Source organism: Myodes glareolus, chromosome 24 (assembly GCF_982192425.1).
Source record: "Myodes glareolus chromosome 24, mMyoGla1.1, whole genome shotgun sequence".
NCBI lineage: Eukaryota > Metazoa > Chordata > Mammalia > Rodentia > Cricetidae > Myodes > Myodes glareolus.
The window spans coordinates 42845652-42871369 of NC_142049.1; the positions used below are offsets into that span (position 1 = coordinate 42845652).

General features: G+C 44.5%; 1 protein-coding gene across 3 annotated transcripts in view; it reads left to right on the forward strand.

The window, feature by feature from the left end:
* Positions 1–25718, forward strand: part of Nell1 (neural EGFL like 1) — an 822199-nt gene that overhangs the window by 33304 nt on the left and 763177 nt on the right. Inside the window, exon 1 of one of the 3 annotated variants that reach the window (XM_085682700.2) lies at positions 9811–9907. The exons of the other annotated variants lie outside the window; for them this stretch is intronic. The gene's annotated coding sequence lies outside the window, so the exon portion shown is untranslated. Of the gene's footprint in view, positions 1–9810; positions 9908–25718 lie in introns of those variants that run through there. 3 annotated transcript variants of the gene reach the window in all.

The window sequence follows — 25718 nt, forward strand, 5'->3', positions numbered from 1 at the left end:
AGACATCAGGGGAAACCTTTGAAACATTTGTCTAGAAACATATGTCGTTGCCACCTCAACCAGCAAGGACGACACCGACTCTGGAGCTCTTCTTGCACGCAGTTTTTATTCAGGACCTTTTTTACAAAACGCTTCCTGCACTTCTCGCTTCTCTCACAGAGCAAGCCCCTTCCAGCCCTTAAGTAGGCCTGGGCCGCCAACCCTGGATTGCCACGTAGGCACTGTCCATAGGCACACACACACACACACACACACACACACACACACACACACACACACACACACAAGCATCTTGCAATCATTGGGTGAGAAACGCAAGAGCCTGACCATCTCCAAATATGGGGTTGTTTACCCCGGAGAGCGCTGGCCTTCGGGATGGGGGGGGGGGGCGGAAGCCAGCGCCATTTTCAAGGTGCAGCTCCATGCAGCTCTCCACAAATATACTGCTGTTATGTGAAGGAGGTTATGTGGCCGGCCAAAGAGGCAATTGTCCCCAGGAAAAGGAAGGAGACATTTGTGAATAACACATCTTCTTATGATCCTCTCTTTTCTTTCTTTCTTTCTTCCTTCCTTCCTTCCTTCCTTCCTTTCTTCCTTTCTTTCTTTCTCTTCCTTTCTCTCTTTTTTTTCTTTTCCTTTTTTCCTGATTTTGTTTTTTTTTGGAGAATGGTTTCTTAGTTGTTTGGGGGCCTGTCCTGGAACTAGCTCTTATAGACCACGCTAGCCTTGAACTCAACAGAGATCCACTTGCCTTTGTCTCCTGAATGCTGGGATTAAAAGCATGTGCCACCACCACCCAACTGATCTCTTTTCATTGTCAATTATTTATTCTATCTCTTTTCAACCTAAAATAAACTCTTGCCCTGTTCTGTCTAAAGACACTGTACAAAAATCTTATTAGTCATGGCGAAGGGAACAAAGCCCAAGATCCATGACATAACATGACATGTCTTTGACTCTTTTACTTCAGGGACCCAGATGCCTATCAACTAACATAACAAATCATCTTTTATTTATTTATTTGTTTTGGAGAAGAAGAAGGAGGTTTGGAGAGTCAACGGGACAGATGTTGTAAAGTTCCCTTCTTTTCCGGTTTAGTCAGCTTTTGATTGCTTTAGGAAGTACCTGAGAAAATAGATCCATAAAGGAAAAAGGTTCCTTTTGACTCAGTGTTGGAAGGTCCGGTCCGTGATCAATTGGACTTATTATTCTGGGCCTGTAGTGAGGACAGACCATTGTGGAGGGAGAGCATGACAGCATAAAAATACTGACCTCATGGCCCAGAAACAGAGAAGGCATGTGGTGGAGAGGGAGAGGGAACGGAGAAGGAGGATGGAATAAGTACACAGTGCCCTCCAGGGATCCTCTCCCAGTGACCAGAAGACCTGTTATGAAATCCATGAGTCTCCAGCTCCTAAAGGATGCGCCTTTTCCAAATAGCTCCTCACTGGGGTCCAAGCCTTTGACACAAGACTTTTGGGGTCAGTCAGGACCTAAGACAGTGGTTCTCAGCCTGTGGATCACAACCCCTTTGGAGGTCAAATGACTTGTTCATAGGGGTTGTACATTAGATATTCTGCATATCAGATATTTACATTACAATTCATAACAGTAGTAAAATTACAATTAGGAAGTAGCAACAAAAATAAGCTTATGATTGGGGGTCACCACAACATGAGGAATTGGTCACTGCATTCGAATGGCTGAGAGCCATTGATCTAAGATCTATCAGGGAACACACACACATATTTTGCTTCCCAGAAGTAAATCTTTGGTTTCACTTCTGTGTACAGGAGGGATTCTCCCTTTCCACATCATGTAGCTGGAAGAATTGTCAATCCCCTTTTACTTTGACCTGGACCCATGTGGCTTTGCTCTTGGGACTCTCTGACTAGTTGCAATGAAGGAGGGGACACAGGAGAGACACACAAACGCATGCGCAGGTGGGATATGTGGTCTCCGAGGGGAACTCCTTGCCTTCTATCCAAGTGCCTTGTAACCTCAGCGTTTATTATGTACAGCCTAGGGGGAGGGGTTAGCTAGTGTGGGTAGGAGGTCTCTGTAGGTGAGCAGTCTCAGCGGTAGGCGGCCAGGAGGAGAAAGCTGCAGTTGCCAGTTGTATACACTGGCTACTCGCTTGCACTCAGACCTGGAGGAAACCTTTGCTGTTCCACGGAGTCTGGCTCATATGGGGAACAGTTTTGCCACTTTCCCACGGGTCTGAGGCTTTGGTGTTTGCTATTGCCATGCCCATTTCAACAGCACACACCTGCTCAGGAGTTGGCTCACCCAGGGCTTCCTCTATTCCCCACAAGCTTGGGTGTTAGTTTGTTTCTTTCAGTCGCAATTACATGTAATAAAGGACAACCATGACTCTGTTTAGAAAAATGAGTAAAATTTGGTCCTTTTTTATCCGTTAAAAATTTCTAATCTGTTTACTATGCCAAGGACCACACTCAGAATTCATATTGAGTACCTTGAATCTGTGGGGTTTCACGAAGACTCAGAACCCTACTTGCCTTTCTCTGTATTTTAGCCGAAAGGATTGACTGGTTCTTCTAAAATGTGTTCAAATGTTTTAACAATGGGTGGGTTGTCTGACCTCTTGATTTAATCTTTGCCTTGAGGCTGAGTTTTAATTGGTTTGTTCAGACGCCATCTCAATTTTGTCTTTTATTGTTGAAGACGAGAAAGACTTGTCTCTTTCAACTCTACAAGCCCCAGAATTCCATGGCTTTTTATTCTCTTTCCTTCCCATTTACAATGAAGCCAGTTCTTTTCTGTCCCCAAGACTGCATCAGCATGTGAAAGAGTCCATGACAAAACACTGCAGACAGGTGTCTTAAGCTACCAAAATTATGTCTAGTCCCAGACAATAGAAGTCCAAAGGGAGAGTGTCCATGGGCTTGGTTCATTCTAAGGACTGTGAAGGAAGAGCCCTCTGGGTCTCTCTTGTTGGCTTGTAAAACAGCGGCCATTTCCTGCTTCTCTGTACCACTCCTCCCTCTGCTAGCTCCCAGGACCAAAGCCAAAGTCTTTTTCCAATAACCCTTTGCTCTAGTCTCCTACCCATCGCCATAGGAGCTGTAAAATTCTGTGCGCAATCTTCCTGAACCTCCCCCAAATGATGGAGTCATGCCGTTGTGCGAGGCTATCCTTCACAGTGGTCTGGCAGTCAACTTTTCCTGTACTAAAATTTCCTTTCACACGAAACTAGTCCTACAGGGTTACAAATTCCCTTCATGGCCTCATTTTAGTTTCATCAACACCGGGAAGACCTTATTTCTCAATAAGGCATTATTCTGAAGAAGTAAGGGGTTAACTCCTCAATGTACAGTACAAGTAGAGGAAGGGAAGGCACAGTTCAGCCAACAACCACCTTTTGCTTCTTGTCCTTGTCAAGTACAGCTCATGGTAACCATTGCTGCATGACTTCTGTCTTCCAAGTTTATCAGATGCATTTCTCTCTTCCAATTTGTTTCCGACGAGAGTTTTAGCAAATCTCTAACATTTGTACAGTATGAATTAATAGCAGCCAAACTTTCAATAATAGTTTCTTTTCTGTTCCTTGACTGACCCCAGAAACCAAAGCTATATGTCCTTAGTTTCATATATGTTGTGGTGACACCCTACTTCTTGTACCAGTTTCTATAACAGCACAAAGGCTGGAGTGCTGTGATAGGCAGTTCTTAAGCATTGGGGAAGACAGTGTCCAAAGCTTGCTCCTTGCCTGTGACCTATGTCCACTATGAGTTCACTACCTTCGCCCTTTGTAGTGTTCCTGCCCAGATCCCTGCTTGCTTTACCAGAAATAATTACACGGAAACGGTATTCATTTAAACACTGCCTGGCCCGTTAGTTCTAGCCTCTTATTGGCTAACTCTCACATCTTGACTAACCCATATCTAATAATCTGTATGTCACCATGAGGTCGTGGCTTACCGACATGAGTCTAGCCAGTGTCCATCTCGGAAAGGGGAATCATGGCATTCGCCTGACTCTGCTTCTTTCTCCCAGCATCCTGTTCTGTCTACTCCGCCTATCTAAGCTGCTGTCCTATCAAAAGCCAAGGCAGTTTCTTTTTTAACCAATGAAAGTAACACATAGACAGATGATCCTCCTACATCAGCCCTTCACATTTTTTTCCTCTAGACCCAGTGTGATGGCTGGCAGGAAGCTGACACAGACATTTGCTGTAGAGAATTGTGTTCTCTTCAAGCCACCGTTTAGGTTTTAAGGTGGTCCTTTGGCTCCTAAAACCATAGTTCCTACATGTAACATGCTGCTTCTTCTCCAGTTTCATTGACTAGAGAAGCCATAGGGCCAGGACGTAGGTAAAAGGAGATCAACACTCCAATTCTCTCCAGGGAGGTTCTGCAGATGGTTGCCAGCACAGTGAGGAATGGCTGAGCACAAGAGACCATTTAACTTTTTCCCCAGAGAGTTCAGGTAGATAACAGACTGAAGTAGAAGCAGCTGCGGTTAAAAGAAGACAAAGACTCTGTGTTGCTATTAGGATCAGACTGGAGTTGAATCTAGAGGACCACTTTTTTTTTTTTTGTTAGAGACCTTACATATTACAGGGCTGCAAGAGTCTATAGAGGGGGCATAGTTGATATAGTACACTGGTTTTCAAAACTTCATGTTGCAGTTCTACCCTTAGCTGTGTGACCTTTGTCAGAGTATGTGACATCGCTGATATTCTGCTTCTCTCCTGTCCAAAGGGACAGAGGGGTTTTCTCTGTCTCTAGACTGTTTGGGGCATATTGTCCATCCAAGTGGTTGTGCAACTTTCGGAAAGCTGCTTGTATTGTGCTCCTCAGTGTGTTAGGGTCTAGAACTCCTCTGCCAGAAATACAAAAGATGCTCTAGGTCCTTATATAAAAAGGCGCAGAATTTGCTTACCCTCTAATAATCTGTTCACATCTTTCATGTTCTTGTCATCTCTGGATTATTTTATAATGAAAATTCTATGCAAATAATTCATATGCTAGATTATTTAGAGCAGTGGCCCTCAGCCTTCCCAATGCTGTGATCCTTTCATGCAGTTCCTCATGGTGTGGTGACCCCTAGCTGTAAAATTATTTTGTTTTTACTTCATAACTGTAATTTTGCTACAGTTATGAAATGTAATATAGATTTCTGTTATCCAGGACATTTGATATGATATGTGACCCTGTGAAAGAGTTCGACCTCCCAAAGGAATTGTGACCCATAGGTTGAGAACCACTGGTCTAGCGAATCATGAATAGTAGTGAGAAATACCTGTATGAGTTCAGTGAGAATGACATTTTCTTTTCAAAATACTTTTGGTTTGTGATTAGTTGTAGTCATAGGTTGAACACAGATGAATCAACCACTTAATTAATTAGTTTAATTTTTTTGAGAAGGGTCTCACTATGTAGCCTCAATTGACCTAGAATTTGTTATGTAAACCAGAATGGTCTCAAACAGATCTGCCTGCCTCTGCCCCCATGTATCGGGATTAATGGTCATGTATATGACCATTCCTGGTCCAGTTTTAAATTCATACAATTAATTCATTCTTTGATAATTTCATATGTATAGATAATATAGTCAGGCTAGATCACTACTCCACCCGCCTTATTTTGCTCTTCTTCCAGTCATCTCACCGAGTCTTCCTCCCATTATTGTATCTGTTTCCAGGACTTCAGGCAGCTTCAAATGCCAGTCTCCTCTGCTCCCAGCCTTGGGGAGGGAAGAGCCTTGCATTGATACTTGTGAGTTGTTTACTTCCTGAGTCGTAGGATGGAAATGTTCTAATGGAGAGGGCATTGCTACACAACAGTAACCACAGTCTCTGGTGACTTTGGTAGAACAAGAAGGCTGTGCACCTTGCAGATCATGTCAACTGACGGTAGGGGCCCTCTGTGAAAACACAACACAGCCACCTCTTTAGTGTCTCAATTTACAGAGGAGAAAAAGGATGCTTAGGATAACACAGAATCCATTTAACATTATAAACCTTGTTGATTCCTTAAGCAGATTTAGAATCTTTGTTTCATAGGAGTCAGTTTTGACTTTTTTTTAAACCCTCAGATTAGCAGCTCAACTCTAGTTCATTCCTGTCTACCTACCCATCCACTCACCCACCCATTGACCCATCTATCCACCCACCCTTAATCTATTCATTTACCCATCCACCAACTCATCCATCCATCCATCCATCCATCCATCCATCCACTTACCTGTCCATTCACCCATCTATCCACTCACCCACCCACCCACCCATCCACCCTTAATCTAATCTATTCATTTACCCATCCACCAACTCATCCATCCATCCATCCATCTCTGTGCTTCATTGTATCTGATATCTTTATGGCCATTTTCCACAAATAATGGGTGAAGAATCTGAGCTGTATCTTTTGCCCAGTTTTATGCTCTTTTCTGCTGTTTTGGTTGGGAAGGCAAGCTGTCTGAGGAGCTCAGCCAACAGGGAGGAAATTAGAAGCATTCAGTATGCCTGATAGATGGAATGACTGAGGTTGTCTAAGCCAAAGGCACAGGATAGCAGCTGTTCCATCTCTGGATTGAGCTCCAATGTGTTGGCAGCGATTCTGCAATATAAGGAGAGGATGGCGTCCAAAGGGGAACACCTGGCTTCTCTGAATCCTGAAGGACCTTAGGTGCAGCATCTTTACTAATAGATCAATCATCAATGAGGCCTGGTGTAGAAACTGTGATGAATTACTGACAGGCTCAAGTTCTGTCCTTCAGGAAATAAGCGTGTAGTTGGAAACAAGTAAACACGTAAGAGACTATTAATACTGCATTATTGAGATGAATAGCTATCAGTATTCCATGTGAGTAAAAGAAGCCTCTTGTGCTTCAGAGATCTTAGTGTGAAGTCGATGGAAAAGCTTCAGTCAACTGTGGATGCTGACATTACATGGCAATGTTATGTGAATCTTGTTCTGAGGACAGGCTTTGTAACTATCATCTAGAGACACGACAGAGCACACACAAATTCATCTGGAAGTTTAATCTTCAGAGCATTCCTGTTTTTTTTTTCTGATGGGAATGTCAAGATCCAGAGATCCCAAGTGGCAGAATCAATACTTGAACTTATGCCTCTTTGTTCTTAAACTTTGTTTTTGATCCAGCTTGCTATGTGGACAGTGTTATTACACCAGGGAGGTAAAGCTGGGCTAGCAGTGGTTGATCTACTTCTCTAGCTTTGAGTGGTGTGCAGAAGTGGCACACCTCTGTTACCCTGAACAGAGAGTCTGGGCTTCAGGAGAGAACCAGAGGGACAGACCTAGCTGCATATTTTCTGCTGGGTACCTGGATGTGCAAAATGAAGGAGGGGCAGCAACTGTCCCAGCTTCCTGTGGAGTACTCGGAAGTCCAAGAAGAAGCTGGTGGTGGAAGCTGTCCCCAGCATCACACAGTTTATGTTTAAGAAAGAGTTTCCCGACCTCCAGGTGACTTCCTGAGAAAGGATGAGGTCCCTAGAACATTCAGATTTGATCTGTGTTAAAAGGGAAGGCGCATATAAATTTCCAATGGCTTCCTTTGGTCACCGAGTTTTCTCCGTGCTTATAAATGTACGTTCCCCTCCTTTGTCTAGAGGCGAGTGGAGGGTTAATTGGTGTATCTAGCTATAGAATCTCTAGGACCCTCGGACACAGTCTCAGCAAGGCCTTTGATGCCAGCACTCTTAACTTTGCCGTTCACCTTGAGAAGTGCAGTTCTTCAGACACCAGAGGAAGTCTGCATCCCCACAAGACACCCGGGGCTTCGGATGCTCGGTGACTGTCTTCACACCTTGACAAGCTGCAAGGTTTTAATGGTCTTCAAGCACTTTGAAGATGACCTAGTGTGGTTCTATTACACAAATTGAGACCACATGGGAAATCATTATGTTGGATTTGCTTGGCTGAGGGCTACAGCTCAATGAGAGAAGGCGAGAAAGCAGGGCCCTATGGACCTTATGGCCCAAGTCAATTTCTAGCAATAGGAAATCGAAGCTAGGTTAGGTTTGTGTGTAGAGGGAAAATCACTGTGAGTGTAATCTTCAGGGGTGAGGGTGCACGCATGGGTTTCACGGGTGTGAATGTGGGCTTGGTGGGGGGTGAGAGTGGTATATCTGGGTGTGTTGCCTAGGGATATGTGTATTGTTAAGATCTGGGTTTCGATTCTGCACTCACCATTTACAAGGTAAATTAGTTTACTCATTTGCATATTTTCTCATCTGTCAAAGAATAATAACAACAAAACCTTCACAGGGTCACCATGAAGATCACAATAAACATTCACGTGTGGAAAAATGCGAAACCTTAGTCCAGCATTAGCAAGTATTGAGTCCATTGCAGCTGGAAGCATTGTGGTTCCCAGCGAGAGGAGGTGTGTGCACACAGCCTGGCTCTGTCCACCAGCTGTCTTAGCAGATCCTCGCTAAGGCCCTGGTGCGCCCTTGAACTAGCCTCCCCAGAGGAACATTGCTGCAGAGGGAACCCTCTGCTCTGGTCTTCTGGAACTCGTCATTTCCAGGATGTGCACTGACTCATGGCATCTCCCTTTCCCCCTCTCTGCTTGCTGCGTCTTCGGCGGCAGGGAGAGGTACTCTGGCTGGCAGAGTGGTCCGCATGGTGGGTATACCTGCTGCCACCCTAGTCCTGGGTACAAGTTGTATTAAGTTCCTCCCACAGCCCTTTCATGAGCCCTTCACAATGGGCATCACAGGGTCTCAGGTCTGAAATGTGGACTTGGATTTTCGTCATCATGTGTCTTGTTGAAACAAAACCACAACTGTCACCTCAACGGGGGATAAAGAGGGCTTACTATGTAGCCACATATGAGTGGCCTTGGTCTGGGAACATGAATTTAGGACACATTTCGTGTTCCAATGTGGCAACCGTTTGAAGTAGTTTTTATGGTAACAGAACAAAGGAAGCAAAAAATTAAGGTATTTTTTAAGTACACTGGCAGAAACATGGGGCATGTGGGTTAAAGTGAAGCAGTGAAATATTTGATATTGGCCTCGGATGGTATCTGATGAGGGACTCTTAGCCTTTGGTTGGTAGAAGCTTGTGTCCTGTTAAGCTAATCCATGAGAAAAGGGTTCTTTTTCCTTACAAGGACATTGGATCAACCACAGAGGTGGTCAAGAAATGACTGTAAAGGGGTTAAAGAGAGTGTGAAAGAAATTGTAATTAGACTCTGGACTTGCAACATCCCAACCTCTCACTCACTAAGGCCTTAATCAGTTCAGTGGATGGTGGGGTTTGGTTCATGGTATAGTCAACGCATAATGCAGTCACAGAAGAGAGAATTTCTTCCTCCTGAAGTGGGGTGTACCTTGGGATAGAAGTCTTCTCAGGTTTCTCAGTGTTCACGGCCTTGCGTTCCAGCGATTCACATCTATGGCTGTTTCTGCAACCAAAGTGAGAACAGCTGCAGGGTGGGAGGAGCCAGGCTGGCTTCTCAGCGGTGTGGGCGGGGCTGTTGGTGTGCAGGCCGGGTGGAAGGAGTGTGTTTCCAGGCATGCCTCTTCTCTGGAGGGGTCCACCAGCCAGCGGGTTTCCTTCACCCACCCTCCCCCCCTTACTTTAGCGTTACTCTGTCACAATATTGTGAGGGTCTGGTTGAAGTTCTGCTGCTGGGAAAGCTAGCTGAGGAGGAACCCAAACGTGTGTGAAGATCTTGAGTCTTGTTGGCATTTCTGGTGTTCCCGGCTGGTGCGGGAGAATTGTCTGTATTCTGTCAATCATGTTTTAAATAAACGCTGATTGGCCAGGCAGCAGGTGTAGGTGGGAAAACCAGACAGGAAGTGGAAATGATGCAAGGCGAGCAGGCGAATTCTGGGGAGGAGAAAGTTGATTCCTCCCACTCCTGCCCAGGTCACCGAAGCAGCAGGATGTGAGCTGCCCTACTGAAAAAGGTACTGAGCCACATGGCTAAAATAGATCAGAAAAATGGGTTAGTCAAGATGTGAGCGTTAGCTAATAAGTAGCCTGACCTAATGGGCCAATCAGCTTTATAACTTAAAGAAATCTCTGTGTTATTTTCTTTGGGGCTAAACAGACTGGGGGAACAGGGCAGGACAAAAACTCCGAACAAGCCGGCCCTTTCATACACCCGGCTGACTCCAGGTGCGGAGTCGTGGCCTACAGCTGTTACATTTAGGGCTGACACGACCTGGGAAAATTTGGAGCAAGAGTGGGAGAGTGAATAGGGTCAGGTTGGGCTCAGAGGTGGGGTCAGCAAAGGTCCTAGGGAAGGGCACTGCTCAGGGGTGGTGTAGAGGACCGCTCCTGTGAGGAAATGGGGTCTGGGTGGAGTCCGCGAGATTGACAGGCTGGCTTTGAGTAGCTGAGGACAATGACTTTTAGGAGCTTGTTGAGAAAAAGTGGCCTTGACATTAATTAGTTGTGGCTTCCTTTGTTATCATCTCTACAAGGCATGGAGTGTACTCTAACCTGCAGCCTTGACATCATTCTGGATCTGAACCTCAAGTTCTTATTTCACAGCAGAGTAAAAAAAAAAACTTGTAATGCTCCAGACCTCGGTTCCTTCATCTGTAAATTAAGGGTCATTTACCCTTGTGTTGAATAGCTGACTCAACAGTTAAGATCATTGGCTGCTCTTTCAGAGCCTCAGGGTTGGCTCCCAGCACTTACACAGCACCTCACAACCATCAGTAACTTTAGTTCTAAGAGACATGGTACACTCTTCTTCCCTCTATAGGAGTCTGAGATGCACTGGGTGCAATAGATATACGCAAGCAAAACTCTCATATGCACAAAGTGAAAATAAGTCAAATCTTTTTGAAAAGGATGGTCACATGTCAGTGAAGCTGTAAAGCTCAGGGTGTCTGAGGCTGAGCTGGCATCAGCCTGGTTCAGCTTCCTCTTTACCATCTCTTTTCTCTCTCCCTCCTTCCAGAAGTGTCAGACACGGTGGATTTACTCCCCTCTCTGCTGAAAGAGAATTCTCCTTCTAACATCTTGGAATAGCTAGTTTTCACTTGGTGCCCTCAGGCAGCTGGCCTGGTGTCTATTCCTTAAGGGAGTGACTGGAATCTCATTCACATCAAGGCAGTTTGTGCCCATACAATCTTGGGAAGTTCTCCAGTCTGGCTACTTAGTCCGAACTGCAGCTGGACCACACCTCCAGAGGACTCAGTTAGGAGCTCAGGTCAGGAAGGGGTGAACAGGTGGACACAAGAATCAGAATCAGAGGAGAGGAGGGCGCAGACGAGACAATGAAGGCCCTGACGCAGGGGATGGGAACGGGAGGGCTCCATCGGGTGTTTATGTTTCCTCTCCTAATTGTTGAGTGCTTACCACATATCTTCCAACATCTGGTAACAGTGGGAAGGAAGGGCTTTCTTGGTGCTTGTATAGAATTAGAAGAGAAAGCAGATACATGAACAGGTACATTATGGGATGATCCCAGAGAGGGAAAAGGTGAATAGAGAACAGGCCACTCATTTATGTAGTTAATCAACACAATTCTGCATGTCTACCATTTACTAGTTATTGATCTAGCTCCTGGGAATATGTATAGAGAATAATCTTTGCCTTCATGAACTTTGCATTTGCAACGAGGCAGGCATATACCCAGCAGACCAGTAAGTATTTAAGAATAAGGCTTGGTTAGTACTATGCAGACAAGTCAAGGGAAGCAACAAAGTAGAGTAGTAGAGTTGATGGAGGATTTTTTTTTTTTTGATGGCGTATTTAGAAAAGACTTCCAAAATGAATTGGGACTAGAGACCTGCCTTGAGTCATAGAATAAGCCCCACCCAGCCCAGGGTAAGAAGACTGGGGCAATGCAGCAGGAAGAAGGCTGCAAGCCTGCTGGGTGGAAGGTCAGGGAGATCGATGAGGGGAACATGAAGGTAGAGTAGGAGTTCGGGTCTGAGAGGTAAACACAACCTTGAGGGTGTACAAAGAAATTTGCGTGTCCTTTTTTTTTATGTCTGGGAAGTGATTAGAGGGTTTTAGACAGGGCAGGCAGTGTGTGTGTGTGTGTGTGTGTGTGTGAGTATTTTGAATGCATGTATATATGTATATGGCATGCATACCTGGTGCCTGCAGAGACCAGAAGAGGGTGTCCAATCCCCTGGAACTGGAGTTACAGACAGTTGTGAACCATCATGTGGGTGCTGGGAACTGAACCAGGTTCTTCTGAAAGAGCAGCCAATGCTCTTCACCACCAACCACCTCTCCGACTCTAGTGATTTCTATTTTGAAATGTGACTGGTTGTTTTGTGAAAGACAGAGTACCCCGAGCTCAGACAACGACTCCAGAGAGCAGATGGAGGATTTGTGTTTTTATCAGAGGCTATCGGATTTCTGATTGACTGGGTGCAGAGTTCCTGAGAGCTTCTGGACTCAACACTGCCTCCTCCGACACTGGGATGCTTCTGGAAACCGTCAGTGTGAGTTCAAGGGAGTCATGAGGTCACCCAAGGCATCATCTCTCAACAGAGTTCTTAAACTAACAGCATCAGCAGCATCACCAGGAGGCTTGCTAAGGTTCAGATTGTCCGGCTTCTCAGGTGAATGAGAATTTGGTGGCTGGGTCCTTCTGGTGTAGCTCACATTGAACACCGGGGAGGAGATGCAGACTGTTTCCTGGGGTCTCCAGTAAGGAGAATGAAGAGAAGGATGTGAGGGCCTTGGTACCAGGAGGGGAAGCAGAGGATCTGGAATGCAGACCCACCAGGTCAGCAGAGCCCAGGATGCAAAGATGTGCTAGCTCTTCGTCCTCTTTCCAGTGTAATAAAAATTGAGGTCGTGAACTGACGACAAAGGGGGAAGCTGGAGGTGAGAGAACTAAGTGTGAACGAAAAAAACAAACAAGGCGATGCCCCGAGCCAGCTCACCACCGCTCTCTGCCTCACAAAGGGCAGGGCAGGTCATAGGTTCTGAGTGTTTCTCAGCTCTGCCCGCTGTGAGTGGAGGTCAGGATGGCAGATGGGCCCTGGCAGGACCTTCAGGCTATGTTACCCAGCGCACACTCGGCAAACCATGTGCGCTATTTAAATTAATGTTAAGATAACTATCAGGAGGAATTCCCCCACTATCATTAGTCATGTTGTGAGCAGTCACACTGTGTCTACTGTACTGCTTGACGGAGCTGTCTATGTAGAAAGTCCCGTTGGACCTGCTGCCTGGCAAAGATCAGAGATCAAGGCCGCATCAGTGAGCAGGAAGCCCAGGTAAGACTGTGTGGCTTAGGGGCTCTTTCCAGCGTCCACTAGTGTAGTCAGTGACACCTGCAGAGGAGAGACCCTTAGGGAGAGATTGAATTTGTGGACCAGTAACGTCACTGTGTCCTTCACACTGCATTTGGGGATGAGCAGGACACAGGCTTCATTGTCAGGTCGCTACTACTTGGAGTCAAATGCTCAGTGTAAATGGTACCTGCCTGCTTGTCTCTTGGCTTCCTGCTGTGTTTTGCAGGCTTTAACCCTTCCCAGCAGACAGTCACCCAATGCTTGCCTGTCTGCCTGCGTTTATGCTTTCTGTGGCGGAAGCCAGCTTTGCGATATCCCCCATCCCCTTGACTGGAACGGAACGGGGAAGTGCTGAGACACTTGCTCCACTGCCTGTAGTAGGATCTGTTAATGGATGTCCTTCCCACAGCACAACCATTCCCAGGGCACAGACAGGAAGTGACCTCTCTTCACTTTGCCCATGGCCAACTCTCGGAGGTGGCTGAAGGAGAGTGGAGGTGGAGAAACCACTGCTGGCCTGTCCTCAGCTCCAGAATTCCCAATGTTGTGTGCATCACTGTCAGAGAGCTTATCTGTGGTGATCTCTCCTGCTCTCACACCTTCACATATCATCTGTATACTGCTGACACCCAAATCTGTATTTCTAGTCCACATTGCTTCCTTGAAGGGCAGAAGCAACACCTTGTGTTCCAGCTGGCATCTCAATTCATTAAGTGGGCAAAGCTGGGTGGCCAGCAAGTCCCAGGGATCCACCCATCTCTGCTTTCCTAGCTCTGGGATTATAAGTGCACATCACCTTACTAGGATCTTAAAAATGACAGTTACTAGCCAGGAGGTGTGGTTCACACCTTTAATTCCAGCACTTGGGCAGGCAGAGGCAGGCAGATCCCTGGGTTAGAGGCCAGCTTGGTTTACATAGTGAGTTCCAGGACAGCCAGGGCTACACAGAGAAACCCTTTCTCTCTCCTTTCCTCTTTCCTTACTTTCTTTTCCCCCTCCCTCCATCCCTCCCTCCTTCTCCTCCTCCTTTCCTCCCTCCATCCCTCCCTCTCCCCTCCCTCCCTCTCTCCCTCCCTCCCTCTCTCCTTCCTTCCCTTCCTTCTTCCCTTCTTCCCTCCCTCCTCCTCCTTCTTCCTCTCTCTCTCTCTCTCTCTCTCTCTCTCTCTCTCTCTCTCTCCACATGTATGTGTGTACCCATGTGATCCACAGTGCACAAGCAGAGTTCCAAGGACAACTTGAAGGAGTTGATCCTTGCTTCTATTTGTACCGTGCAGGTTCTGGTGATGGACTTCGGCCATCAGACTTGGAGGGAAGTGCCTTTCCTGCAGAGGTATCTTGCTGTCCCCTCCCTGATAAAACACTAGGGATTGTATGCGCAAGTATTTTCTCCCCTGAGATGCCCCAGCCCCCTGCACTCATCACATTTTACCTTACATGTTTCTCTTTGTCAGCTTGGTAGGTGGCAGTACAGGTTGGGTAGGACATACAGCATTTGTGGAGCTCATTCCTGATTCTAGATCCTTCTACTCTCCAGGTTGAACAGAACCTTGGGAAGACTGAACACCTATGCCCATACTGACGTTTACACATTGACCCACACCTTTATGGTCTGCCAGAATGAGTCCTCATTTTCCTTGCCCTCTAGAAGCAGCCTCCAGAGATAGCTGTGTGGCCAGCTGACTGTGTGTCTGCTTCCTTCGGCTGAGAGATGTCTGGTTCACAATTACATGCCTGGCTTCCTTCTTTGAAAACACCTGATGCCTATAATAAATCCGAAAAGGTTGAATATTACCTCAGAGTAATGGGTAGTTCTGACGAGGAAGGTAATTGAATGCATTCATTCACTCTCTTCAGCAGTGGAACAATGTTGAGCGGTCTACAGGCAGTGAGCCTGCTTTGAGGGTCTGTGTACACAAAGCCGCCATACATGGACACCCATGCTTGGGCGTATGTTGGATGCTATGTTTTATTAGTAGAAAGAGAATGTGCTAGATTTTTTAAATGAACATAAAATGAGTTTTCTTCTACAGGAGCATGTCCTGGTCAGCAGCACCAGGCTGTCTTGAAGCAGTAAGAGCAGAATCGTCCAGTCCCACATCTTTCCTTTCAGAGGAGAGAGAAGGAATGTGGATGGGCCTTGGAAGGCTTTTGCAGAGAACAATGCCCAGGATTGTATGAGGAGATAAGAGGAGACAGGTGTGAATGTTAGGGGCCAGTTAGGCTGCTGTGGGATAATGCTCGTACATTGTAAGGATTTGTCACTTGTGTTAGTTTAATAAAATGCTGATTGGCCATTAGCCAGGCAGGAGGTATAGGTGGGGCAACCAGACTAGGGAATTCTGGGAAGAGGAAAGGCAGAGAGTTAGTCACCAGCCAGACACAGAGGAAGCAAGATGAGAATGCCTAACTGAGAAAAGGTACCAAGCCACATGGCTAAACACAGTCAAGATTTATGTGTAGACCCAAGTTTCTATCTCGCCCAGTTTTGAAGTTATTTAGTTCCAAAGAAACACACAGAGGCTTATATTAATTATAAACTATTTGGTCTCTTAGCTCAGTCTTATTATTAGCTAGTTTTTACAACTTAAATCAACTCATAAATCTTATTCTCAGGATGGCATTCTCCTCTTGCTTCCTCTGTGTCTTGCTGATGATTGCATATCTGCCTTTTCTCTTCCCAGAATTCTCCTAGTCTGGTTGCCCTTCCTATACTTCCTACCTGGCTACTGGCCAATCAGCATTTTATTAAACTAATTCGAATGACAAATCTTGACAGTGTACAACAGTATTCTTCCACAGCAAATTATGGGTTAATTTAAGCTGTAAGAGCTAGTTAATAATAAACCTGAGCTAATAGATCAAACAGCTTATAATTATTATAAGTCTCTGTGTGTTTCTTTGGGACAGAATGGCTGTGGGACCGGGCAGGACAGAAACTTTCATCTACAAAACCAGGCTGTGAGCTTCAGACCCTCTGGAACATGGCCACCTGGTGTGCACCTGCTTGTATGGTGGGGACCTGCATGCTAGTGATCCCCATGCCTTTGTGTTCTCTGTGTTGGCCTCTGCATGAAGGAAGCCTGGCCTTGGAGGAGTTGATATTTATATTTGTAGTACTTCTCACTGGTTGGATAACTGATCTCAGTTGTTCCTCTTCCTCTTGCCATAGCCTAGACGGGGTGTGCTTGTGTTCACAATTAATCCCCAGTTACGTGGTTCAGCTTCAGAACCTCCACTGTGTGATTCAAGCTTTTACTTCTCTGCTCTCTCTTTAGCAAAGTTAGAAGGCTCAGGGTTGACTTTTTGCCATAAGGGCAAAGGGCAAACCATAACTCATAGATAGTCTTTGTGGTGTGGTCTCTGTCCATATGTCTCTCACAGGGTTTTAGCACTAATTTAATCCTTTTAACTTAGACACTTTGGCATTTTTCTTGTTCCTTAAATGTCTTATATTTCTTTGTATATCTTGGGTGTTCTTGTGTATCTTGTAAGTTTGAATGGCTGCTACCACTCAAATAGCTTTAGTAGTATGGTTTACCCTTTGCATCCATAACAGAGAGCAGCAAAAAGGAAGCTGTAGGGTAGAGCATCTAGTAACTTAGTGGGGCCACCAGAAGTCAAACCTCCACATCTTTGTGTTTTATTATTCCCCAGGGATTGCAGTGGCCTTAGGGTTTTGATGGGGAAACAAGAGAGATGAGGTTTCTACACTCATGAGAGTTATATTCAAGAGAGGGAAGGAGGAAGGGAGAGAGAGAGCGAGCGAGAGAGAGCGAGAGAGAAAGAGAGAGAGAGAGAGAGGGAGAGAGAGAGGGGGAGAGAAATAGAGAGAGATGAAATATTCAAAACTAATCAGCCATTCCAGGGCTGGCTGCCTTTGGAGAGTGACAGTTACTGATTGTTGTGGAACGCTGTCCCCTGGAGTGGTGGAATTGTCCTCTGGAATGCTCAGCAATTATGAGTGTCTGCACTAGGCCCATACAAGGTTGGGTCTTTTAACATTCCACCATGTCAAAGGGCTTTACTCCTTCTTGAGGTTATGTAGGCAGTCAAAAGTTCCTGGGAGAAAGACATTTTCTTCAGTGGTATGGTCACTTCTAAGCTGCCCGAGCTTCTGTGACAGCCATTCTCATTGACTTACAGGGGAACCATAGCCTGGAGGGCAGCTGATACTTTGGTCTCTTGTTGATGCCATGTCTAGGATGAATGGGTGTTTGTCCTCCAAGGAAAAATTCATGCTGCATCCTTGACTTTGGGAGCTGGCACAGGGGAAGCTGAAGTCCAGTGCTATCTCACAGTGCTATCTGTGGTGGGCAAGACATTTCTAACATCTTTGGGGAAAAAAACCACACACACAAATTCAATAGTCTATCTTAGTTTCATTCTTTTCATCTAAAATTAAGGAGTAGGGACTGGAGAGATGATGGCGCAGTGGTCACAAGTCCTCTCTGGTCTTACACAAGAGTGGAGTTGGGTTTCCAGCACCCATGCGATGTCTGTCTGTTACTCCAGTTTCAGGAGATCTGATACTCTTTTCTGGTATCTCTGGGTTATGCACAATTGTGGTGCACAGACATGCTTGCAGGCAACACTCATACACATAAAATAAAAATGAATGAATAAAAAAATAAACATAAGGGTAATTAAAAGACAATAAAATAAGTAGTGTTAACTGCCTGGATTGTTTTTTTTATAATAATATGTATATAAAGCCTTCATGTCCAAACAGAAGTCTTTCCTTCACCTGCCTCCCATACATTCTTCTGGCTCGGACCTCAGATGGGGCCTGTGCTGTTCACTGTACTTTTGTTTCTGGTTCTATTGTGTTTGGACAGTGCTTTTAGATTTCCTCATGTTTTCTATTGCTGCTGGTTCATTGCCAAGCAATCTTCCCGTGTGTGGGTGTAGACAGGGAGTCTCTAGGAGTGAGAACACCAGGTTAGAAGGTAGATGTAACCACCCTACTGCAAAGGGTTAGAGTCCCCACTCTCCTTCGTTGCTGTCAACACTGATCCTTTCAGCTTTTGATTTTCATCATTCAGTATGCATGTGGTTGAATCGTTGTGGTTTTCTGGAGCATTTTTCTGACAGCATTTTGCATCTCTTTTTGTGTATTCGTTATTTGTGGATCTTCGTGACAGGTCTGCCAAATAGTCTGTTTATTTGTTTACTTTCTTTTTATTTAAATTACTTTTATTTATTTTATTTTGCATGTGGAGGTGAGAGGACAACTTTCAGGAGTCACTTCTCGTCTTGCATGGGGTTTGGTGACAAGTGCCCTTTACTGCTGAGCCATCTTGCAGGTCCTAACGTTGTTATTTTTAAACAGCTCGGTGGTAAGGGTGCTTTCTGTTGTCATCCTGGCTTCCTTTGGCCACACACCTACTGCATGTGTTTTTCACGGTCTCTGACTTATCTATTCATATTCTTGCGGATGCTTTTTGTGAGGAGAAAAATTTTGAATGTTAATAAAGTCCAATATATTATTTTCTTTTGTAGTTAGATTTTTGTGTTTAAAAATAAATCATTGTGCATTCTAAACTTGAAGAAATGTTTTCTCTCGGAATTTATGTTTCTAACTTTTGTGTTTGCTGTGTGATGCACCTTGAATTAATTCTCTTGTGTGGTATGAGATGGAGGTTGAAGCTCGTTTTGAAAAGCACGCATCTGGAGAGATGGTTAAGGGCACTCATTCCTCTGGCACAAAATCTAGGTTCAGTTCTCAGCTCCCACATGGCAACTCATAGTCGTCTGTAGCTCACATTCCAGGGGGTCTGGTAGTGATGTTTGTATTTGTATTTTAATAAATTTAATTAAAATTATTTTTTAATAAATAAAGCTTGTCCAAAGATCATCGAGTCAAACAGCCACACTGGCCAGCCTTACAGATGAGGCAGTGGTGACACACACCTTTAATCCCAGCAGCTGCACTAGTTTGCCATATAAACCAGGTGGGTAAACCCTAGACAGGAATTTAAGATGGGAGGAGACAGCTCTCAGACACAGCCTCCTGCTGAGATTCCTGGAGGCAGGATCGTCATTTCAGACTAAGGTAGAGGTAAGAGCCAGTGGCTGAAAGTTTTGCTTTTCTGACCTTTAGGTTCAACCCTAATATTTGTTTCTGAGTTTTTATTAAGCGTGTTACTGGATCTGATTCCTTCTTCTGGTCTCTGGAGGCACTGCATGCACATTGTGCACCTACATACACACAGACAAACACCCCATACACACGAGATTAAAATAAGCAAATCTTAAAACTTGCAGCTCTTCTTTCTCCAGTTGAATTGGCCCGGTGACTCTGTCAGCATTGAGTGTGTTATGTCTGAGTCCATGCCTGTGCTCTCCATTCTGCTCAGTCTTCTGTATCTTTATTCATATCCCCTTACACTGTTGGTTGTTGCGGTGTTGGGAAAATCTTGAAATCAGGAGTAAAGGAATCCAACTCTGTTCGTGGTATTTATGATTACTTGCTTGTGCTGGAGCCTTTGAATTTTAATTGTGATTTTAGAATTAGTTGTAGATGTCTTCAGAAAAGACCTGCAAGGAATTTTGATTTTGAGTCAATCAAATCTGTGTGTCAATCAGATCATGAACAACTAAAGTTTTCCATGTCCTAGGCTATAAAGAGTATATATCTTCCCATTAATTAAGGTTTAAAAAATTCTTATAATATAGTTTTTAGCATATGGGTACATATCTCTCATTGGATTCATTATTACTATTATTATTAATTATCATACTGGGGTCCAACCCAAGTCCTCTTGTAACCTAAGGAATTTCCTACCACTGAGCCACACATCCTTATCTAGATTTCTTCTATACTAATGACACATACATAATATATATGTATATATATATACAATACCATTATACATAATGGTATTATAATTAATCTTAATTATTTGTTAGTATTTTATAAGATTGGAGCTTGTTTATATAATTTGTTTTGCAAACTTTGTTAACCCTTATTTATGTAGCCTGAAAATTCTTTGTGTGTAGACTCTGTAAGGTGTCCCTCATTTGCAAATGTGTCATCTCTGAATAATGACACCTTATTTCTGTCTTTGGTGTTGTTATTCTTGCTTGCTTTTTTTTTTTTGAGATAGGATTTCTCTGTGTAACAGTTCTGCCTGTCCTGGAGACCATTCTGGCCTTGAGCTCACAGAGATCCACCTACCTCTGCCTCCCAAGCATGGGGACTACAGGAGTGAGTCACCACCGCTCAGTGACTTCTATCTTTTCAATAATTTTTATTTACTTCTTTTCTTGCTTTATTGAAATGGTTATGGTGTCTAGCGCAGGACTGAACATTCCTGTTTCGATCCAAATGGGAAAGCATCTAATTCTTCATTATTACGATGCTACAGGCAGGGTCTGTTATTGGTTCACTCCAGCAGACTGAATAGTTATCCATCTGATTTACATTTGCTGAGAGCTGTGCTTAAAAGTATTACAAATGATTGCTTATTGAGGACCTGCATTTATTTATTATTAAATTAATAATATAAAATTATTCTAATATATTAAATTATAATAATGTTAAATGTAATATTATTAATAATATTACAAACGATCATTTATTGAGAAAACCGCACCTATTGCGAAGGCCTGGTGAAGCCCCTTGCTTCAGTCAGCCTTGAGAACAATCACCTCACTGAAAGGCAGTGTTCAAGGGCAAACGTTCACAGGTTTTTGATAAAGACGGTAGATAGAATTCGCTCTTTTTTGAAGTTTTAAAATTTTTAAGACCATTTTTTGTGTATATGAGTGTTTTGTCTGCATGGTTTTCTGTGCATCACTGTGTGTGCTCAATGTCTGTGGAGGCCAGGAGATGGTGTTCCTCCCCTGGGCCTGGGGCGGCAGACAGGTGTGAGCCATCTTTTGGGTGCTGGGAACCAAACTTGGAATCTTCAAGAGTCCTCTAGCCACAGAGCTGTCTTGCTAGCCCCAGCAGCATCATTTCTTAAATGGGAAATTTATGCATTCTGGAAAGACCCACAAGCTTAAACATCTCTTCTTGGAAAGAATTCTAGATATTTTTTAATTAACCAGAAGAAAATAGTTGGATAGAAATTATTGACCCCTTCCTTGACCTGGTCCAAGAAATTCAGCAAATTCATCTTCTGTCATGGCTTCTTGGGCCCTGGAAGGAGGAATCATGTCTGTGAGGTCCTTGTGGGCCTACATCAGTCACCTTGTTCTGACTGTCCATCTTTTAAAGCTTGGGAATTTAGATATCTCTTATTGTTCTTCATTGGGGGATTTTCATAGTTGGGATAGTGGTCCTTCTGGGAGCCATCTGAAATAGCTCTATTCTCTCTCGGAAACTTCAATCAAACAATGCCTTCTTTTCATCAACAAGTGAAATAAAACTTGGAAGTTGAGGATGGTATCAGTGGTCAGGCATGTGGTCTCCATGTGTGAGATCATAGCTCAGTCCTTAGCCTTAAGCAAAAATGTGGAGCTGTGTCCCATTGGCCCATCACAGGGCACAAGCCCTAAATCAGGGCTACGCAGTGGTCTGAAGGATAAATGAGGCTGATTGGCTAGACCTGGTCACATTTCTAGCCATGGATGGTGGAGTCAGCACCTGGGTGAGTGAGAAATGACCCTGCCCCTCATACAAGGAGGGGGAATTGAAAGTAAGCAGACAAGAACAAGAAAAGACAAACCCACCCACCCATGCATGCTCATCAGCAACCATCCAAGTACCTCCAACTTCTTGGGTAATTTTCTGTTGGTATATAGCAGAGAAACATATTTCAATTTCAGTGGCCTTTAGCAGTCTCTGCGGGTGCTCTTTGTGTACGATGAGTAAGTGAATGCTTGCTGGTAGTATAGTTCATTGGGTTTATAGTGGACTGAGCAAATATACCTTAAGAGTGTTGACTCATGAATCAATGTTGACCTGGAAGATGGTCCCCAAGGCCATACTGTCTGGTTTTGTAAACAATCCACTTTAGGCTGACATTTCTTCTCAGCAACTTGGATGAAGCAATCACAGATATATTTAGAAGCGTTTTAGACAAACTGCCCCTGGAATGTTGGACTTTATTTCATTAGTTAACTTATGGAAAAATAGTATACAACCTCTATCTTTTTATTTTTCACCGTGGAAACATACAAATATTATAACTACTCATTTGGCGAACATTTAACTGTGATGAGGTAGATCTGTTTCATAAGGGAAGGCCACAGTGTCACCCTAGAAGACAGCTCTTCTCAAGAAGGGATAATTTGCTGCCTTATATACACATTAAAATAAAATAACTCAACAGATATTTCACAAACAATGCAACACAACATTTTAGTTTTTAAAAAGACAAAGATTCTAATTTCTGTCATTTCCTCCCTATACATTTGTTATTTTAGAAATCTATGCTTGACAGTGCATTGTAGCACAGAACCTTGATGTCATCCTGTGGACCTGATTGCTTTTCAAACTTTTTAGAAAGCCCGGAATGAAGTGGTTCTGATGATACTTACAGAAGAACGATACTGTTCGTGATTTGTCACTCAATTGAGATTCTTTCCCCTTCTACCACGAGTGGTTGGAAACCACTCACCCTACTCAAGCCATAAGTGCACACTTTGATCTGACACACCTGAGCTGCTCCTGCACCCTTTCCCCAGACGGGGGAAAGCCATGGGAGCTAAGAATACAGGAAGGATGAGGGGCATTCACCTAGAGACTTCCTCACTAGGGGTGCTCAAAACCTCTCATTGTTTTGACTGCGCAGGCAAGGAGTGATAGAGTAAGCCAATAGTATGCTCCCTGTTTCTAGCTACCTTTGGAGTGGTGAAGAATGGTGATGGGGGAGATAGACCCCTAGCTGGACAGTGAAGCAGGCCCCTAAGAATGTTCCTAGGTTGGACCCAGGAACCCACTCACAAGATGGGATTTCAGGAATTAGTGTTGAGCTCTTCTTTATGACCATAGCCTCATCTGTACAAGGATAGGACTGTCTTAATAGCATTTCACATGAAAACACTTTAAAGTTGAACCACCCCAAGTTCAGGATGCCTCAGAAGAGTCAACATCATCAGTCTGAAGCCTCCTTAATAGGGGACATAATGTCAAGCTCCTGGGAGATAAAGGGAGGTAATAGTTGCTCTTCAACAAGGTTGCCCACTTTCTGTGCCAGGTCATTTCCCCCCCTGGGGACCTTTCTTGTGATCTCTGTGTTACCTGAACCTGTGGCTGCTGCTCACTGTGTGCCAGCCCCACCCCCCACATATAGTCACACACATTATCTCCAGGGCACATGACCTCTGAAAGGTGAGGACAAATGACCCTGGCTGTGAGCGGTCACACAGAGAAGTCTCTCTGGAGCGTGAAGTCAGTTCTGAGAGCTCCATCACACAGTAAATATTCACACCCTAGATTAAGCCCAGAGTGCTGGGGTGAATAAGCACCACACTTCAGGTTGTTGGGGGAAGCTAGGAGTGCTGGGAACAGAGGAGGAATGTTTGTCACGAGGTGGTCTTAGGGGTAGCCATCAGGGTGGGCTAGCTGTTTTCAAACCTCTCCTTTTATTCTCAGGTTTTTTTCCCTGTGACTCCTCCCTTTTTTCCTTTCTCTTCTGGGATTCATGAAACTTCCTATTGAGTATTTTTTTTATTGTAATAAAATACACATATAATTGTATGTATTTTTTAGTATGATAAATGCATATATAATACAACGGTCATGGAAGCAGAGGATTCAGGCTCATTCCCTGTGTTGATTGGCTGTCATCAGTATCTTTGCAGTCATCGTTATATTGAATGATCCACTCAGTTTTGTTTCCCTTCCCACCTCTGAACACAGAGAAACCTCATTAGCTGCCTTACTGGAATCCCAACCTTGTAGAACTCCATGTGATGTGGGATTCTCCTCTGTAGGCTGTGAATATGTCTTATTGCCATTGGTTGATAAAAAAAGCTGTTTTCAGCCAATTGGTTAACAGAGTAAAGCCAGGCAGAAAATTCAAACAGAGATGTAGGAGAGAGAGTAGGCAGAGTCAGAGGGAGAAGCCATGTAGCTGCTGAAGAAGACAGATGCTGGCCGGAACCTTACCAGTAGGCCACAACCACATAGCCATACACAGATCACCAGGAATGAGTTAATTTAAGATATAAGAGCTAGCCAATAAGAAGCGTGAGCTAATAGGGCAAGCAGTGTTGTAACAATATAGTGTCTGTGTGATTATTTTGGGCCTGGGTGGCCAGGAAACGAACAAGCAGCCTCCACCAACACCCATGTCTGGTGGGACTGTTGCAGAAGGCAGTCCTCTGAGCAAGACAGTTACTACCTTCATCAAATCAGCTGTGCCTTCTTGCAAGTGTCAATCACAGCCAGGCCTGTGGACTGTTGACATCCCCTCATAGAAGGAAGGGTTGGGGAAGCTCAGTGGATCCTTACTTGAGTTTACAGCTAGATCTGCTTTGCTCTAATTGCATGTGGCCTCAGGATCTCTGGAGAATACCTAGGTTGGGAAAGGTTAACTTAAGGGGTTTTCATCTGTGCAGTAAGGGGGGAATGATCATCCATGTTGAGTTCAGATCTTTGGCGATGGCTGCTTTATGGTCAAGATGCTCCTGTTAAAGTAAGCCCTCACCCATGATCTGTAAGCAAGCCTAATAAATTCATTGGTTCCCCAGGGTGAACTCTGCTGGAAAGTTACTTTGGTTTGCATTGGGACCTTATGAGGAAGGGGTAGGGTGTTATTTATATCTCCTCAGGGAAGGAATTCTCACAGTAGACGATGAGACTCAGCTACGCCCAGCAGCCCTCACATCCTCTGAACCCAGCTCAGCAGGGCTTTCGTGGCTTCTCCTCCATGAGTGTGTATACCATAGCCCACCCTATGCTATGCTCCCCAGAAGATGTCTAAACTCTTCTTAGTGCATCTCTTTTGCCTGAAGTGAGCTTCCTATGCTCTTTACAGACTTCAAGTTCTCATCTTAGTCCCATCTGTCTCCTTTTGATCCATCCCATGGGGGTCATGCAGTCATGTTTTCTAAAGTTAGCTGCCCTATGTTCTACCAGCATCCCTGCTATGTCTTCTGCCTCCAAGACCTGCTATAATAGCCTCGTTTTCCTCCTAGAAGGTTTGGAACGTGTCTGTTATTTTCTCTTAATAAGTCGAGGTAGACATCAGGATGCCATAACAAATTACCATAATCTTAGTGGCTTAATTCATAGATACTTACTCTCACAATTCTTAGAGCTTGGAACTCCAGGATCAGACTACCAACATGACCAGGTGCCTTGGAGGTTCCTCTTTCTGGCTTGTAGATGCCACCTTTGTGCTATACCCTTACATGATATAAATAAGGATGGTGATCTCTGCTGTCAGATCCCTTGGGACTGGGGTTGCTAATAGTTGTGAGCTGCCATGTGGATACTGGTAATTAAACCCAGATCCTCTGAAAGAACAACTGGTCCTATTAACTTCTAAGCCGTGTCTCCAGACATCTGTGTTATCTTTTTAAGGGCATCAGTCTCATCAAGAGGCTCCCA